Below are 20,334 nucleotides of genomic sequence, written 5' to 3' on the forward strand. Positions count from 1 at the left end.
GGAAAGACTAACTGAAATTTAGTGGGATAATTCCCTTGTGTTGAAAAGACAGGATGCAGTATGCATGGGAAAGGCGGAGTAGAGAAAATCAATAGGTGTAAAATATGTTATACAATGCTTTCAAAGCACATATTTTATCATTTTGAGAGTGACAACAATAAATGGTAAAAATCTCAGGTAAGCATACAAGAAATTACAAAATTACAACAACAAAAACAAATCAAAAACCCCCTCCAAAAAACTCCTAGAGCAATAATTTCATGCATACCCCTTAGGCCAGTGCTCTGGAACAGAGCCAGGGAAGGTGCAAACCTCTGATTGCATTTTAGTTGATCAAGTCTCTAGATACAGATGCAAAATTGACAAACACATATAGTGAATTCCAAAAACTGAAGATGAAGAGTTGGGTCAAAGTTTCAGCTGTTGGGAGGTGGAGCATTGAAACTATGAAATCAAAGCACTTGAATCCAATACAGGAAGAAAATAATTCATCGAGAAAAACGGTGTAAGGAAATCAACTCCACTTTCAGAAACATTTTAGGGAACATAAAATATTGAATATGGGATATGAATAAATGCTTATCTTTAAAAAGAAAATGAAAAAATGAGAAAAACATTCTGTGGGGGGAAAAGGCGATACAAGGCAAAGCAATGGTCAGAGTGTCTTCAAAAGGGCTATTCAGAGTTCAAAGTACATATACAGGAAGGAGTGGTAGGAAAGGAATCCAAGGACTCTTAAATATGAATAGGCCAAAAAGGGAAAAGGAGAATAAAAGGACTTATATAGCTACCAAAGGGGAAAAAGAAGTACAAAGATCAAAAGAGACTCTACCAATGAAAGTAAAATGAAAGAAAATGAAATTAAAAGTGGAAAAATAAAAGAGGATAGCAACCTGAACTGTGTATCTTTTTTAGCATGAAAAGAAATACTACAAGCAATTTAGAGCCAATCCCTCCAAACTCATCCTCAACCATTTTAAGGACCACGTTGAGACCCATCATGTACTTTTGAAGTATTCAAGAATCAAGAGATCTATCTTTGGCATAGAATGTAGGAAATTTAGGGTGTGGTTCACAGCTTCTATCTTGGGCAATAAAGGCACCAATATCTCTGAGCCAGTCCCTCTAGGTTTTTCACAATAGACAAACAGGAAATTACCTGTCCTGATTTTAGCTAGCATAGAGGTTTGCCTTTTGTTGTTTTTTTTTTCCACAGTAGCTTATACAGGGCCATGATTCGGATTTGTGCTCTAAATAATGTTGATAATACATACATGCTTTCATCACTGCTGAGCAGGGCTTATGCAGACTGAAGACCTGTTCTGCTGCTACCACTGACCCACCAGCAAGTAGTCTGTGGGTGCACAAGCAGTTTTCAGGGGACACAGCCAGGACAGCTGACCCCAAATGATCACAGGGATATCCCACAGCATATGCTGTCATGCTCAGCATAAAAGGCTAGGGTAAGGAAAAAGAAAAAGAGAATGCTCAGAGTGATGGCTTTTTTCTTCCCAAGTGTGCTGGTTTTGGCTGGAGTAGAGCTAATTTTCCCCACAATGGCTGTATGGGGCTATGCTTTGAATTTGTGCTGAACACAGGGCTGATAATACAGAGATGTTTTTGTTATTGCTGAGCAGAGCTTACACAGAGCCAAGGCCTTTTCTGCTTTCCATACTGCCACACTGGTGAGGGAGTTGGGGTGCCTGGGAGGTTGGGAGAAGACACAGCTGGGACAGGTGACCCCAAATGACCAAAGGAATATTCCAGACCATATGGCATCATGCTGAGTATATAAAGTGAGGGGGTAAGAAGAAGGAAAGGGGGATGTTTGGAGTGATGGTGTTTGCCTTCCCAAGTTACTGGTATGTGTGATGGAGCCCTGCTCTCCTGGAGAAGACTGAAAACCTGTCCATGGGAAACAGTGAATGAACTCCCTGCATGCATGGCTTTTGCTTTACCTGTTAAACTGTCTTTACCCCAATCAACAAGTTTTCTATCTTTAACCCTTCTGATTCTCTGGCTTACCCAATGGTGGGTGAGTGACAGAGCAGCTGCCTGGTAATCAGTTTCTGGCTGGGGTTAAACACACCACAAGCCACTGTTACACATGAGGGAGTCCTGTTTTCCTGGAGATGGTTGAACACCTGCCTGCCCAAGGGAAGTGATGAATGAATTCTTTGTTTTGCTTTGCTTATGTGTGCAACTTTCGCTTTTCCTATCTAACTGTCTTTATTTCAGCACATGAGTTTTCCCTTTTACCCTTTCAACTCTGTACCCCATCCCACTGGAATGCTGTGTGAGTGAGAGGCTCTGTGAGGCTTCAATCTCAGCTGGGGTTTAGCCATGACATAAACTCTGCATAATAATGTTGGCTTCTGGAATAACATCAGACACATCACGTCCAGAGATACCTAATTTTCTCCTGGGGGTATAAAAAGCATCCTAATTTAGATTTAGAGATCTAACTTGGGCATGCTTCAAGACATATGAGACAAATGTCACCCTTGCTTTCTAAGTATTGCAAAATCTAGAAGGATGAATTAATGCATGCATGTGATACATTAAGTTGATTCCAAAATAAAAAAGAAAACTCAAAAATTTAGATGACAATATTTTAGGTCTGTTTTTTGTGAATGGTAAAAATAATATATCCTCTTTAAGGACAATATTAAGAAAGATGAAAGTTAGGTCCACCATTAGGAAAACATAAAATACTGAGTTTTAATAACCTCTGAAATATAAGTGAAATAAATATCTTACTAGAAATGCCTAATGTTGACTGGTTATGACAATAGAAAAAATAGCAATATTGGTAGAAAAAGTTAATATTGGCAAAGTAAGAAAATAAAAGACCTAGGAGGTATTGTCATTGTCTAATCTCTTCAATCAGAAGGGATGAAATAGGAAAACATAATCCTTGCTCTCAGAAGTTTGGGATTGTATGTGCCACAGTGATGTGAACTATCGAAAGAGTGCATTTTGAGTTAAGTATTGTATAGCAGGAAGAAAACAAATGATTTAACACCCTTAATGGCCCCACCATAGGAACACGAGGGAACCATCAATATAAATGAAAACTTGGTGCAATTTAACTGGAAGATATAACTGCTGCCAACTCCCTGTCACCATGGGGGACCCTCTCATCTCCAAAATGGAGCAAACCTCTTGGCCAGAAGCTGCAGGAAGAAATGTGCAGGAGACTTGGGTCTGAGGCTGACTGATGCTGTATTGTGTGTGTGTGCCATGCTTTTTTCTGATGCCACACCTAACTGCCTTATCTTCCCAGCTATCACTCTCTTCTAATAAAAAGGATAATATAATCCATTTACCAGATCTGACAGAAAAATTTGTAACACTGAGCTTTTGGAAACCCAGTCTAAATTTACAAATTTTCATTTAATGCATTTTATTCAGTTTGAACTGAACTTATTAGGACACTGCATTATTCAGCACTATAACTGTTAAAAAAATCTAAGCTTTATAAAACCTTGTTTCTTAAGGAAAATACTATTTTACTGGATAACTTATAATATAAACCACATAGTATTCCCCTTGCAACTCAGGTAACACCTGCATGATGGGCACTATTGACTAGTAACCAGTAATCTAAAACTAACCATTTCACTATGGACTCAGAAAATAGATAAAAGTCCATTTCTATGTGCCTAGGTTTATAAAATACTACTGTGGCAATTAGATATTTCGTTAGCAATGCGAGCCCATGACAAACACAGAGAATAATTAAAATTAATTATCATTATGAGAAAATAGATATCTGTGCTTTTATACTTTTATATCTGTGTTTTCCATTACAAATAGAACACTTTATCCTAATGCACAGAAAATGCCCTTTTGTTTCTTTGTTCCTTATTTTTCTAGTTACAGCAACTCTAAAAGAGTATTTAAGGCAGTAACTATCTCACTGTTACAGTGCTGTGGGTGAGAGGAAAGACCTCCCAAAAGACAGGAAAGGAAAATGAATGATAGTGTCTTCCCACTCATAAATATATTCTGAATTTCTTTGCAGTCAGGCAAGACCTTAACCCCTGCAGCTGTGACACCCACAACTGCCACCATTTGCAAACAATTCATAACCAGCAGTGTGAAATAACACCTAGGAAATGTGAAGCAAGAAGAAAATCAAAGAACATAATCTATGCTGCATATTAAATGTGTCAGAGGCCCCAGAGTAAAACAAGATGCATGTAATCATATTATACTACAACTACAAGTTGTAGTATAAAGGGAGTGTTAAGGTTGTCAAGAAAAGAAAATTCCTTTATTTTAGCAGGCTTAATTTTTGCTCCTTGCAATTTTCACCACTGGGTCTCTTTGCTGGGCTTTGTTGGCTTGGGGTATTTTTGGTTGGGTTTGGGGGAGAAGGAGACATTAGAGGGGACTATTTTTCCCTTTTGTTTATTTTGTTGTTTTGTTGGTTTTTTTTTTTTTTTAATTTTAAATGTGGATTTTTGGACCAGTGTAACTGCTCCTCTTCTTGGAGGTCTGTAGCACATGACTTCACTGGCAGTGACCCTGGAGAACAATGAGCTCTGCAGTAAAGTTATTCTTGGAGACCAGGCGACAGGATGTTCTCATGTAGGCAGTATGCAGTTATACATTGTTATCTGGGGACAGCTGACCCAGCAGCCAGCACGCAGCAACACAAGTCAATATTGTTTCTCATGCAGAAAGGATAAACCTCCCTGCAGAACGGAGGTTAAATCTAGCAAAAGTATCCAAAGGAATAATCAGTTTCTCCATGTGCAGGTGTAAAGAAGAGGTTAATGACCCCAGCTGCATTATTATTCCCTCTAATATTATCCTAGATTATATTAATTGCTCCAGTATGTATCTCTGGTACGGAACTAACTTAAAGAAATACCTTTTGTCTTTTCTGTCTTATGCATACATATTGCATGCATACAGCAATCCAATGTGTTTATATGAAATGCCAGTTTATCATCTGTGCTCTCTCAATCCAAGGCTACAAAGAAACTTGGAGATAGGAGTTAAATTACAACTATTTACATCTGAACTAATAAAGAGAGCTCTGCAATGAGGCTGTCACAGTACTTAAAGATATCTGCCTCCAAATTAGTCATCCTAGTTTCTTTTATAGCTACTGGAGAGCACTTGCACGATGTCCCCCATCTTAACCTGTAGCAGCCATTTGAAATACTCTAAAAGTGCATGCTTCTGTCCATTAATCATATTCACCATTAACAATAATCATAGGTTTCTGAAGATAAATTCCACCTTCCCAGTGTAACTACAGATAAGGTTAAGTGTCTGGGGATTATTTATGCTATTGAAATCAGAGAAAAAATGGAGAAAGGACAGGAAGATAGAAAAATTTTTTGCAGTATGCAGAATTCTAAACATTCATTTAACCCATTAGCCTTTCTCTGATTCCTTCATCATCCCTAATCTTTGGTTTGTTCTTGGAAAGGAAAAAGTGCTGTCACAGTCCATCTGCCTTAGCACAGCAGTGTCTTCCTTCTTATGTGTGCAAGCATTTAAATCTAGTTTTTGGGCATACCACTGTGTACATCCAGTACTTGGGTAAATGTTTGTACGAGGGTTCTCACAGATGTAGCTAGGGGGGTAATTTTCAGCAGGATCAGAGACATCCTTCATCTATACTACCCATGATAAACCCATTATTTTTTCCAGTGTGCACATCCAATGCATATTATTTGAGCTGTTCAGCTGCTCCCAACACTAATTCACCTTCATGCTACCCAACTTCCTGACCGCTGTGGGATGGGTTATATCACAGATGATTTCTCAAGGAAAATAATTCTTATCTGATGTTGTAGTTGTCCTGAGGACTAGAATTGACCCATGGGCCACAATATCCCTTGGGTAATGAGTTGGATGGCTTTGTTCTGTGAAATGGGTGCTACTAATGAGCACACAAAAATAATGCTAAATTAAGTATCATAACAAAATAATCTATTGTCTATAAAAACCATTTTCATGACCCTCAGGCCTCAATGTATGCAAAACATTTTATTTGAGATTATGCTTGAGCAGACTGCAGAATGACTCCAAAATCCAGTTACCAGTAGAGGAAGATTTGCCTTCTGAATGTGCATGTATAAATGTAATTTTTTGGTTTTGGTCTTATTTGTAAGATGCAATACTATCTGACTTTGAAACCTGTGTATGATCCTGTTTCCTCCAAAATTTGGCACAAATCTTTGAGATAGACTGATATTTGATCCAGCAGAATGGTACCTATGGCAGTTGTACAACTGATCAGGCTGCTTAATAAAATTATGGGAATAATAATTTGGGGAGTTATGTTTGCAATTTAGTCATTGAAATGAAATTACCATATGCAATGGGCTGACCCTGGCTGGATGCCAGGCACCCACCACAGCAGCTCTATCACTCCCCTCCACAACTGGACAGGGGAGAGAAAATATAATCATGGGTCATATTGTTAAAGCTAGACAGAAATGGGGAAGGAGCTTTTTCCTATCAGAAGATCTTTAGTGGGATTGTAACATTTCCGATCAAATTATTCACAAGGAATTCTCTCAGCTTTAAACAAAAGCTACTTGCATTTACGTGAAAAAAAATAAACATCTGCTGCTTCTTCCCCAGAGAGACAACAGGCTCCCAGTACATTGGAAAGTAAAGTACAAACACCCATTCACCTCACCTAACCCAAACCACTCCCGTGAAGAGTTGTCACATCCCAACTCAATACATCAGAAGCTGAACTACAGTCTTCTCTCAGATGGAACAATAGGCTCTATCAGCAGAGAACTCTCACATAGTTTTTCCCTTTGCATTCTGCATTAAGAACAGGGCCCTCAGTCACATTCCTTAAAGCCTGTGGTTACTGAAGGAAATTGTGTCTTTTGGTCCATTATTTGGCTTTAATTCAGACAAACTTTTATCACCTTTGTTCTGATTTCTTCATCAGCCTGCATCCCCCAAATTAACTAGAAGCTCATACTATGAGGTTTTCTTTAGGTTATATACTCTACCAGCCTCAATCTGAGTTCACACTGCACTTTTCTTCATTTTACTATTCTTTGTTTAACTGCTTAACTTCAAAAAAGGTCTTCCACCCATGCTCTCTTCCCTTGTCTTCCTCTGTTTAACTGATGTGCAGTTCTTCCCTTCAGTCCTTCTAGGTCCTAGCTAATCCCCTGAGCAGACAGCAATGTAAGCTGCCAGAGCAATACCAGGGCTGATTCAACATGAGCTACTGGAGCAGCATTTTGAAGAATCCCAGCACTATATGCTTGTCTATTGAAAATATTTTGCTTGGTAAAAATTACTACATCTTCTTTTGAGTGCAAAATCATATTTATTTTTATTTATTCAGCAATAATCTTCGGGAAGGGGGAGCGGTATTTTTGTGAGAATTGTGAATATAAATTTGAATGTCTTGTCCCACTGTGGAACAGGAAAAACATTTCTTATCGTGCTGTAATTATCAGAAGCTGTTAAGGAAAAAGAGAAAGAGAAAGAGAAAGAGAAAGAGAAAGAGAAAGAGAAAGAGAAAGAGAAAGAGAAAGAGAAAGAGAAAGAGAGAAAACGTTTGTAGAGAGTGCTGAAATTTGTTAGGCCCTTCAGATCAAGCATAGATAAGCCTCAGGGAAAAGCTAGATATGCATATATTTCTTTAATTGGTTTCAAATGTGTTTTCTTTGAAGTGTCTCTGTACTAAATAAATATTCTGTTTCAAGAAATTTGTTTGGTCATAGTGTCAACCACTGTCAGCGACTTTGGAGAGAGAAGAGTAAGACAAACCCTCAGAATTAGTCATAGTATTCTGAAACTGTAGCTGGGAAGGTTGTTTGAAGCTGAGAGTGTCCCAAATTTTTCCAAGAGCTATTTGATCTGTACTGTATGTGCACATTGATATTTTGACCTTGGCCAACCTTGAGGTTGGCTTCAGCCATGCCTGCCTGCATAAGATGTGCTTTCCCCATCTGCACTACACCAAAGCCTCTACACTATACCAAAGTAACCCCTACTGCATTTTTTTTTCTTGAAGCAAAGCTGTTAAAGTTCTCTCCTCTGACAATACAGCCCTTCTTCCAGCTATTATCCTTCCCATGCAGGAAGCAAAGCGGAAAAAAAGAGGCAGAAAATGGGAACAATGGACTGCGGTTGATGGGCAGCATCTTCATCACTTCTCTCCAGTAAGGACAGCACAGAAGTATGGTCCATTATAGAGCCAATGTCTGCACATCCCTCTCACTTCTGATCCACTCCTCAAGGGGAGCTTTGTACTTCTGCCTCAAGAGGTACCTGACCAGTGATGGTTGAGTCTTTCAAACCAAAGGTTTTGCACTGTTTCTTAGTTTAAGTTAGAAAAAATCATTCACTTACACCAACACTTCCACTGCAAACAAAAGCACATCCAGATAAGAGAAGTAATAAATAAAATAATAGTGAGTTGGCATTATTTTTTGTCAGAATCATCAAAAAGCATTGCATAAAAATTAGTTGGAAAAAAATTCTTCTCTTCAATTTGACAGTTAAAATAAGATAAATATAATTTCACAAATTAGTGATTTTAAAAGTCACAACAGCTCAAAAAATAAATTAACTGTGATAAATTGCAGCTCACTAAACCAGTGCAAATGGTCATTTACTAAAGTAAAATGTATTACCATTTGTTAAAAGGAAAGCAAAGCCTTACTTAACATTCATCGAATAATTAAATTAATAGGTTACCTATGTTAATAACATAAGAACATTCAAAACAGCTAAAATGAAAAATAGAATTCATAGAATAGCAACACTCAGCCTAGGTATGACTCTCCTGGAAGAAAAAAAACCAAAAAAACGGAAAATAGGAATAATATAGTGCTATTGCTCTGTTCTCTATCAATGATACCCTAAGTATGTCTTTTTTCCCATTTGTCTGTAGCTTTTGTAACAAGAAGCAGTGTATTCAGGCTAGGCATAAGTATAAATGCAGAATCATGCAGCCTAGCTATGCTGTTTCTTTCTCAAACCTTTGTTTCTGAAAAAACAGAATGAAGGGGGAAAAAAATCTTAAATGGCTTATTATTTATTGCACTTAACAAAAGCAGTGCCACTAAATGTATAAGTTTTTTCGTGCTGAAATAGTGTCTAAGAGAGGAAGGACTGGCTACCCCGGTGCCAGCAGAGGGAGCATAGAGCATAACTTTTTGTGGGCTTCAAAACTGCGAGGGGAGCTTTGTCCCTTCTCGTTCCAATTTCCCACCCCCCCAAATTAAATGTCTTTAAAACTTAATGATCGCACATTCCGTGCTAAAAGCACCTTTTCATGCATCACAGATACAGCTGTGAGGTAACACAGGTGTCGGATAGCTGTAGGATAATTAAGTTCCAGCATCTGGAGCACCGAGGTATACACCGGTAGGGAATTTCACCGAGATGAGAACTAAAATATCCCAGGCCACGGTGGCTGTATTGTGTAACAAAAATGTATCATCAAATCACCCCCAACACGTGCTGGGCACAGCAGGGCTGCGGAGGGGAGATGCTGCTCTGCGAAGGGCGTGTTTGCGCACATCTGCGCGTCCAACACACCTGTGCCCAGCCGGCTACGGAAGGGGTGTGACCTGTGGGAATTAATTAGCTAATGAGCCTTATCTCCCTGTCCTTACCCAGGTAAAACTTCCACCAAAACTTCCACGTGTCTGAAGCCAAGCAACTGCAGAGCTTCTGAGGATGAGACGTGGTGTCTGCGCTACTGGCGCGGCTGACAACAGCAGGGTCCATTCACCACCCCCTGACTCCAGACAGAGGAAAAATGTGTGCTCAGCCCTTCTATGCATTAAAAGATCCATACAAAGAACTCCAGAAAACTTAAAGACAAAGTCAATTAAGGCCTTTTCTTTTCCTCATTATTCTCATTATTGGATTCTCACAAAATTGGATCCTACTTTACTCTGCCTTCAAAGGGACTCTTGTTAAAGCAAACAGCAGCACTCAGCATCTTGCAGGTTTTATTCCCAAGTAAAAAGCAAATTGTAGCAGACAGACACATCCCTTGGCTCCCTGACTCTCCCTAAAAGAGTCTGGAACCATAAAGCTTCCAGAATCAGATTTTCATAAGTTGAAGCCTAAGGTTGTAGAGGATCTTCTCATGCACAGTTACAATTGCATATGTATAGCTGGCTTTTGTACCTACAAAGGGAGGCTGTACACTAGTGCACGGCTCAAAGGAATCTAGACAGCTATACAAAAACACACATGGGTCTCAGTTTTTGTTTTATGAGGTGAATTAAATGAAGGGGGAAGAAGAAGGTGATGGGAAAAAGATGAAATTCAGACCTCATCAAAGTCAAGGGTAGTTTTCCTATAGACTTCAAAAGAGTCAAAACTTCATCTGTTGCATTTATGTCCTACTGAACCCAGAGATATGCTCAGAAACAGGTTTCAACCTCAATTCATTTGGCAGCCCAACTTCTTCCTGGTTGAATGGTGGAAGCACTGACAAGAATCTCAAAAGAAAATTTTACTGTGATCTAAATCAGTAGTTCCCAATTTTTTCTGGCTGTCTGGGCAAATACCTCCTTTTAAGAGCCAGTGAGAGCTTTCTACCCCAGCACTTACAAGTCACATAGCCCAAACCAGAGTGTTCATGGAGTTCTCCATTGGGCTGGCATGCAAACTAGCCCCCATGCTATGTAATTCATTCCCAAGCTGCTCCTGCAGCTACTCCTGGGAGTAGGTTACAAGCTAGAAAAATTGAGTTTGCAGGCTGTATTTAGCCTATACCTCGCAGAATGGGTGTTTTTTTCCCAAGTTCACACTGTTTACAGCAATCTGACTAAGGACCATCAACTCTTTCAACAGTGGCTTACATCTTTCTTGTGGGAAGAGGAGTGGGGGGAAATGTGGGAAAAAATCCCTTCCTGTTGTCAAATTTAACCTTGGTCTCTGTAATTCCAACTCTGCTGACACTGCCAGACTTACGAACTGAGTAAAACCCTGGCCACACTAAACTTGATGGCAAAACTCCCTTTGACTTTATTAGAGTCTAGATTTCACAACAAGTGTTAAGGGAGTGTGACTGCAAGACTGAGGCAAAGGCAAAGGAAAAGCCAGAACAGTTTCTTCACTGCAATCCAGAGAAAATGCATGGTTCTCCAGGGCAATAAGGCAAGCAATAAAAATATAAATAAATATATAAATAAATTAAATGAATCCCCTCTTCTGACAGTTACTAGTTCTTAGCATTTTTTTCTCTCATCTTGTCATCTACAGACACCTGTCCAGCAGCACTTTCTTCACACTTGACTGCCCAGTTAAGCTTCTCTGTCAGCCTTGCTGTCACTCCTCTTTCAGCACATGATGTCAGCTTTCCTGCCATCTTGATGTCACATTTTCATATGGCAGGATTCACAGCCTTAGCTCACAGACCTGTTTGTACATCGGAAGAAAAATATTTGTCATACTTGCTTCCCATCCCCCAATAAAAAAAGAGCTTAGCTGAGTAGGAAAACCTGTCAGGAAAGTACTGACATTGAGTTTCTCTGCCAACAGTGTTCCAAAACATTGGATTTTTTCTTCTGCCTTCCCGAAGAGATGAGAAGAATTGAGAAGTGAAGGATTCAGCTCTGCTAGGGAATAAGCATACATATAGCTGTAACGCCTTTTCAAGTGCTCTTCCACATGTAGGTCAGTGAACAGCAGAGGTTTTGGTCCTAGTTATTGTTTGGTCATGGGATTCTTTTTCTCCACTGATTTAATGGTATCTAAGCAAACATTTTGCACTTCTGGGCAAAGGCAATAGCAAAATTATTAACTGGGCATTTTTATATTGCTCCCCAGCACAAGAGACACACATCAAAGCCCCCAAGGTGGCAGGTTCTAAAATGTCATTCATTTTAACAGCAAGATATTGCTACATTCATTATGTGAGCAGACTTTAGGTTAGTTGGTATAATGTGACAAATGAGAATGTGTAAGTCTTGGTCACAGTAAAGAAAAGCAAGAAAACAGGTTTTTACAGCAAAAACTTTCCATCATGGGTTCCCTTTGCAGGACATGGGTAACCTCTGACTTCCATATGGTGCTGGATTCTCAGAGGATGAAAGTGAGAAATGGTAAATCACCCAGATGAGTATCTCCTCCTCAACATAATAAGCAGTTTATGTATCCGGCTGCAAAAGTGTTCTAGGAAGTTGCCAAACAGGAAGGAGATCCTTGCCTGGAGTAATTTGCAAGCTAAAGGCTGGATCCTACCAAAGCATCTGGTCTGAGGTTTTGAGCAGCTTTTACTCCCATAAGATTTCAAAAGATAGTTAGGAGGGCTATGTCTTACAGCACGCTGTAAGGTTTGGCTAAAATTGCCTGTAAACTAGTCTCAGGTACTTAGCAAGTCTGTGTTACCTTAGCCTTTAAACTACAGCAGAAATATGCTGTGGATAGATGAACTGAAATTACACCCACAAGGAGATGAAATTATATTAACACACATACAAACATATCATAGTGCAAGTGAAAGACAGACAGTAATAATACTCAAAAATTTAAAAATATGTAAATCCTCCTTCCCATGGCCTGACCTACAATGTTGTTAAAATGAGTTAATGGAGTGACCTGTGCAGATCACAGACATAAACCTGCTGCCACACACCTCCTTTCTCATGACCATTTTTTTCAATTAAATACCCTCTGACCACCCTTAAGCCAACAGTGATATTCTTTATATCTTGTTAATAGGTCACATGATAAAGAAATAAGAACATATATCCTATGTTTTGTCAGTAAGGAGAATTTAATGCTGCCGCACATTAGTTAGTTCTTCCTTTTTTGCCTTGATTTTTACAGACCCCAAACCTTCACAAAAGTTTGATTTTCTCCTTACTTCACCCTCCAGATTCTCTGTCAGTTTTTTTTAAGAGTTACATTTCTGGCTAGACTACAACGTTTTAGTCACAATGCACGGACATTGCAGAACATTGCAAAGAGTACTTGACCCCTGCTTTTTATTTCCTAAGTGTATCATCAGTTCCAAGCACTGAATATATTGGCAGAATTGGGCATTGCTAATGCTAAATGGCAACGCTAAGTCTAACAGATCTGGATTGTGGTTAGTTAGCATGCACTAACTACCTCATGAGATGGCAGGAAATGACAGCTCCAAGGCTGAAATCAGATCCAGGCAGGTGGGCTCTTAAAGGGGGTTGGTGCAAACACAAATGTTGACCCCTGTGGATCCAGCTGCAGCAACAGAGCCTTAGGTTGCAGAGGCCTTAGGAGAAAAAACCTGTAGTTGTGTTTAAAATTTAATGCATCCAACACATTATTATGCACACACATCATATATGAAGCATTACACATAGTAATGCATCAATACTGCCTGCACCAGATAGTTAAGGGCACTAAGTAAAGTACAGAGGTGCCTACAGACTTGCCTACAATGAGACACATCATTAATTCTCAGGTTCAGGGTATTCGTTCCCTAAATATAATCGATGGGCTAAGTCCACGACATCTTTTTGAACTCCAGGACACAGAGCTCCTGTGAAAGAGAAGAATCAGAGTGAACAGCTTTTCCTTGCAAACCACGCAGATCACTTCCCTTGCTGTATGGGAGACAAGGGATGAGTTACCCCAGTCATTGGAGCAGATGCAGAAACCAGTGGAAACGAGGAGATAAAAAGTCAAAGCCCAAGGATTGGCTAATAGAGAAAGAAGTGTTGTAATTGCTAAATCGCCCAAACTGCTTTGCCAAACTTTGACATGCTTGATTTCCTGTGCTTAAATAATTTTTAGGCTTAAGAAAAAAAAAAGGGCGGGGGGGGGGGGGAGGGGAAGGGAGGGGAAGTGCAGAAAAATAACCAGCTGTTCCTTGTATAGTGCAGGAAACATGTATGATTTATTGCTTTAAGGTTATTTTTGAAGGGGCTGCCTGTGGCAGCCGGAGTGCCGGAGAAGTCACTGAGGCCTGTCCACTTGAAGGGCTCAAACTGTTTCCTGAGCAGCCCTTCTTCACTCGTCACCTCCGACAGCTCCCATTGACAACGTGTGACTGGGGCCCCGGAGTGTTTTAAAGCCGCGGGGGGCCGGGCCGGACAATGGGGCTGTCAATTACCTTTTCCCCCGTTGTGAAAGGGGCCGGCGAACAATGTGCGGGCGGCGGGGGGCTGTGCCGCCGCTCCGAGCCCGCCGCCCCCGCCGGGACAGGGTGCCGGAGGTGCCGCCCGGCCAGCCCCGAGCTGCCGCCGCGCCCCCGGCGCTGGAGGGCAGCGCCCGCCCCACATCCCCGGCCCCATCCCCGCTCCCCATCCCCATCCACATCCCCCCTCCCCATCCCCATCCACATCCCCGTCCCCATCCCGTCCCCATCCCCGCTCCCCATCCCCGTCCCCATCCCCACTCCCCATCCCCGTCTCCATCCCCATCCCCATCCCCGTCCCCATCCCCATCCCCACTCCCCATCCCCGCTCCCCATCCACATCCCCGTCCCCATCCCCGCTCCCCATCCCCACTCCCCATCCCGCGCCCGCGGGGGAACGCCCAGGCTGCGCTACCTAGATTATGCCTTTAAAAACTTCCTGTGTGCCTTGATGGCTTGCTGAGAGGACTGTCCATCATACAGGCGCTTTGTCTGGCAGTCACTGCCATTTGAATTTGACTGACTGAGGAAGCCCGAGTTATTTGTAAAGAACAACAAGGCTTTTCATTCATAATTTCAGTGGGGGGACAGGGTGCTAATGACTGAGCTTGAATAACCAGGGAATGCGGTATTCAAGGCAGGAAGAAGCCCAACTGGCTGCCAAATGAGAGGAAGGGAGGGGAGGGAAGGGGGATGTAGGTGAAAGTGCTTGTGTGAAAAGGCAAACAATGAAATCGGGATCACACGCATGTATACAAATACAAATCAGGTTCTCAAAAGGTGAGACAGGCGAAGACAGAAGCAGGAAGGAGAGCGGAGGAAATTCCCGTTTCTATTTCATTGACTTGCCTTCAGAACCAGCCTCTGCAATGCTAAATCCGAGAGGGTCTCAGCAAAAGGCTCTTCCCTCCTGCCTCTCCCTCACCACAGAGAAAATGCTTTCCCTCTCCTAGTCCTTTTTGCTGCAGAAAAAATCCTTGGGTTTGAAGCTGGGCTGAATGAAGATTTTGCCTTTGCAGCTTAAGCTCCAGCTTTGACCAAACCTGAAAGTAGCTCGGGCTGTGGCCCAGCATCTACTATCTGTACATATAGTTTTTCGTATTGACCATCTAATTTAGACATATATTTACATATATTCTCTAACTCTGAAAAGAATTTGTCCTCACAGAAGTCAAACTTTACCTGATGCAAAAGCTATTCAACTAAATAAAGGTTGTTGTCTTTATTTCTATTGTCTACACTGGGATTTCGAATAAGGCGTTAACAGAAATTTCCTTGGCTGAAACGGATTTTATAGAGCCATAATTTGTGTCCCTGAGGAGAAAACAAATCTACGGAGCTAAGAAAGAAAATGAAAAATTGAACAGCACGTACTTTCGAAAACACAACTGCTTTGACACAACGTAAACCGTCAGAACCGGATATAATTTATGCCAATTTGAATTGCCTTGTGAGTAAGCAACAATAAGAAAACTTAAAATATGTTAAACGGTTTAAACACTTAACCTCAAGAATGAAGGAAGTTTTCCAGTGGGCTTATTTTGCAAGCTTGTTCTGTCAGATGCAGTGGATTTATTGTCTATGTTTGTAACGCAATTTCCAATGCTTCCTTTAGCTTTCATTAATTAGAACACCATCCTAGGAGCTGCACTGGACAGCTGGATTCCCTCCCTGGCCTGGAGCACATAAGACTTTCACTCAGGCTCCAGAGGAGCCTATTTAGGAGGAACAGCTCCAAGATTCAGCTTCTCTGTTAATTTCTGCCTTTGTATCTATGGGACTTACGAAAGTAATAGACTTGCTTAAAATACAGGAAAAGATGATTACAAAACCACAAATGAGATAGGAGTAACTACACCAGATGCAGAGATGCAAGTTTAGAGGAACTCTTTAATCAAGGGGTGGGAGTGGATGCTCCTGCAGAGATAACCTTGTTTAGATAACCAAACATTTTGTCCTCTTCCCTCTCAAAGTAAGATAATTGGCTAACAGTTCATAATTTTTTAAAGTGTTCTGATTCTATCAGATTCTGAAATTTTGCTTGGGCAGAAAGACTGGAGGTCATGAAGGAAATGAACACCTTGGGCCTTCAGGGAAAACAGCATGTACACAGCACAGAGGCTGAACTGGGACCTGAGAGTCCTAGTCCATGCTTTTGAGATAAGTTACCTCTTTCTTTCTTCCTTGTTTTTTCTCACCTCTAAAATGGGCAGTGCCATCTCCTGAAAACTAAACTAGTTTGAGATCTGTGGAGAAAACTCTGATAGAATATCTAGCAGTTTAATTATTGCCATTGATATTGCTATTATAATCAGGGGGAAAGAAGACAGTACAGATCTGACAGCAGGACCAGGGTATTTCACAATTTTTAATATTTTTTAAAATTGATGTAACCATATAAACACTAGTTTATTTTGATTGTGCTCTGATTTTCGGACAAGTGATAGGGAAACGGGTTTTTTTTTTCTTTTTGTGCAAAATCCATTAGTCTCCAGGAAATTATTCTGTCCTGCATACAACATCTCTGCTTTCAGGATGTGCTTTTATGCTTGTATTCAGATGAACAAAAGTCTTTCACAACTGAGGAAAATAAAAATAACCTCAGTAAATAGAATAAACATTATATTTTTTTAAACATTTGCTCAATCTGCTTCCTTTTGTTTCCAGCAAAATCTGTAAGTCTGAGTTGTACACATGCCTTGACTGACATTCAAGATTTATGTTACCAATTGCTAATCTCTAGGAATATTTTTTGAACTCCAGCCTCCAATGCAGAAAACTACCTTATGTTCTGGGAGCAGAGTGGCCATCACTGCATGGAGGTCCATCCAGGCTACCTTGCACTTCAGAGAAAGCAGGATTCTTCCAACTCCACTGCTCACAGTACCTGAGATATTCATTTACCTTTCTGCTACTTATTGCAGTTTAGAGCTAGTTCAGGTATCTCTACATCAGTGGTTTTCAAACTGTGATCTGTGAATTCCTACGGACCATTTCTAAATGGGAGGTCTCATAATTTACAATTTTCTAAAAAAGTCTGTGCTTCCTTTATGTTTTTTTTTTCTCTTCTAAAGCACAGAAAAAGTCTACAGACTGAGGCAATTTGAAAACTACTGTTGCAAACCACAGCAGAGATGTGATAAGTCTCTTCATAAAACCTCCTTTCAAATTTCCCATAACTTCTAACATTGACCTCTTCCATTCCTTCTGAGTCACTTTAATCCCAGGTCAACACATAAATGTCTGCATCCTGCTATAAAATATTTTGGGAATTCCCAAACTAGTGCTTATTAACATCTTAATAGACAATCAGTTGATTTTGCATAAAATTCTAGTAGAGTCAAGCCCAGTGTTATCTATCCTCTAACTGAATGAATCTAGAAAGTACAGTGTTTCAAACACTAACAGACAAGGCCTGTCTGTGCTGTCATTCTCATGATTACTTCTACCAAAGAAATGAAAAATATTAGCAGGAATACCATACCAAAACCAAATACACCATATATGCCATAAAAAGCCTGCTATAATACCAGCTTAACAAATAAACTTCACTTAGTCCAAATCCATCCCAAATTTTCCAACTTATGAAAATTTGGTCTCAAGGTATTTGAGAAGAGAAATTATAAAATGCATTGTCTAAGCTAGAAAGGTTTATAAAGTTGAATTAAAAAAAAAACAGTGCTGATTTTATCAAGGACACAAATATAACCAAATAACATTGAATGACACATCAAAGAGTATACTAGCTTTATTAGAACAATTTACATGCAAAAGCTCCACATTATATTACCAGTACTAAATGTAAGTATCCTTCAGTATAATTTCAGAAGGACCAGGAAAGGGATTTGTTTATTCTTTAAGTTTACATAAGTATATGTGGTATTCAACAAAAAAATATCCTTCTGGCAACTGTCCCTCTATATACTGGGGCAATCACCAGATGGGATAAAGTAACAGAGGACCTGGCCTATATCATCTTTAAGAAAGGTGTCTATCATGAGCTAGATCTGAAAATAGTAGTTTAATCAGAGAAGATCTGGGCATCACCAAAAGCAGGAGACTAAACCTCTGAGCAGCTGCAGAGCTTGTGCTTTCCCAACCAGAGTGGCAGGTATCAGCTCTTTCACATGTAACAATGCTGATCCTTGTCCCACCAGACTGTGTTCCTAGAACTCAATGTTCATTTTCCCCCTTTCCTCAGGGAAGAGAATGCCAGGATTTCCTTCAGGTAAACTACAACAAAAATTGCAAAAGAAAAACTAACAGTATTGAGTCAAGGACCTAATTTTCTTTCTAAGTATGGCCACCTGTTTACAGTGCAGTGTATGTATATGTTCCCTGTTTCTCTCTACAATTTATCTAAATGGCCTTATCTGCCCTGAGAACCTCAATGAAATATCAGTAGGCAAAAAAAGCTTTACACTTTTAAAAAGCTCTGTAATTCCTTTATGTAATTTAGCTTATTCAGAGCCACAAACACGGAAGAGAATCAATTAAAGGTTTAAGTTTCGATGGAACTTCTGGGCATTAGAAGTGTGCAGCCAAACTTAGCCCTTTTAGGATGTGAAAAATCAGTATTCCCATATCATTGCATTAACTCATGAGATAATGCATGAAAGGTTCTCAAAGTCAGCAAAGTACTGCACTTTCATTCCCTTGCAGAAAGAATTCCTTATGAATGAGCTGTCCTCCCTTTTCAGAGAAGGAGAAACCACTTGTTTTCCGGTCCTGGTCTGAAAATCCAATCAAGCAAAACCTTGTGGGACAATTTCAGGATGAAGCAGAAAAGTTTCAGCTATTTCATATGGGTGTCTGTCATGTCATATATCTTTCAAATGTATATACCCCATTTTCCACCTGAAGCCACTGGAATTGCTACTATTCAAATATATCATGAACATGCAACACCTATTCACATATAAATATACGTGTATGTTGGTGTGTACACAAATAAATATATATACACAACAGTTACATTTCTCTGCTGAGAATAAACTCAAGAACCTCATCTCAAAAATAAGGCCTACTTGGGTTAAAAGCAAAAAAAAAAAAAAAAACAAAAACAAGAAAAGACACCCAGAAAACAAAAAACACAACAAAATCATGCAGTGGTTAGAGCAAACCACTAGGGGAAACATAATCACATGCATTGAGCCACTCTCCACGACAAGAAATGTGAGTGATATATGAAATTCTCCAAAAGCTGGTTCCAAGGTACCATCAGATTAAAACTCTGAGAAATCAACACTGAAGCTCCAACATGAACATATACAAGCACACACACAAAAAAGAGCACACTTAATTTTTTGCAGATTTGTGCCCTATTTATTGTTTACCTTTGTGCCAGCTAGTGCACAAATCTTTGCAAGTTTAAGGCTTCTCTTTCAAACTCATCAGTACCAGGATGCTGCATTCTTGGGGGTTTTCTGGCTTTATTTTTGGCGCTTTTTTTTTTCTTTTTTTTTTTGAGCTATAACACATTGAAGCTTCACCATTTTGCAAGCATGACTGGCTCTGTGAATAAAAATAGCTTCACTGTTTTTAGATCGGTCTTTGAGACTACTCTCTGTATTAAGTGTATACACCTGTAGTTGAGAACTGGTGTGGGAACTGATTGCACTACTGACTAAAGGATTCAAAAATGGTGTTATGAACTTTCCAGCTTAAAACACTATTTATGTACTCAATATAAACGATGATAAATAACTTAACAGACCTTTCCCATGTGCATTTTTTTTTTTTGCACAAAAAGTTCCTAACCTATTTTTGACTTTGCTATGTGGGAGGAAGTGATTTTTGTCTTTCTACAGTGAAGGGAATATTGTGTTTTCTGTTTCCCGGATATTTTAACCCATAGCTGTATCTCATAGCAGAACACCGTGGACTGCCTTGCTGACACAGAGCGCGCAGACGGCACACAGGGCACATCTCCGAGGATGCTCATGTCGCTGCCCGGCGCATCCTCATGGAGACGCCAGGCCGCTGGGTGTCCCCTCCCGCAGGGAAGCTCAAGGCAGGCCCGCGGCTCCCTCCGGCGCTGCCCGGCGCCGGGGCTGGTGCCCCCGCGGAGCCGCCCTGACCGGCTGCCCCCCGCCCCGGCGCCGCGCTCCCTCTGGCGGGGAGAGCGGCCGCGCCGCCGCCGCTGCCCGGAGCCCCGAGGGTAACCCAGCCACACCGGGCTGCGGCTCCAGCCCAGGGGCAGCCCCCGCCCCGGCGGGAGAGCGCTCCGTCTGCGAGCC

The sequence above is a fragment of the Fringilla coelebs genome, assembly GCF_963513975.1.
Source record: "Fringilla coelebs genome assembly, chromosome: 2".
Taxonomy (NCBI): domain Eukaryota; kingdom Metazoa; phylum Chordata; class Aves; order Passeriformes; family Fringillidae; genus Fringilla; species Fringilla coelebs.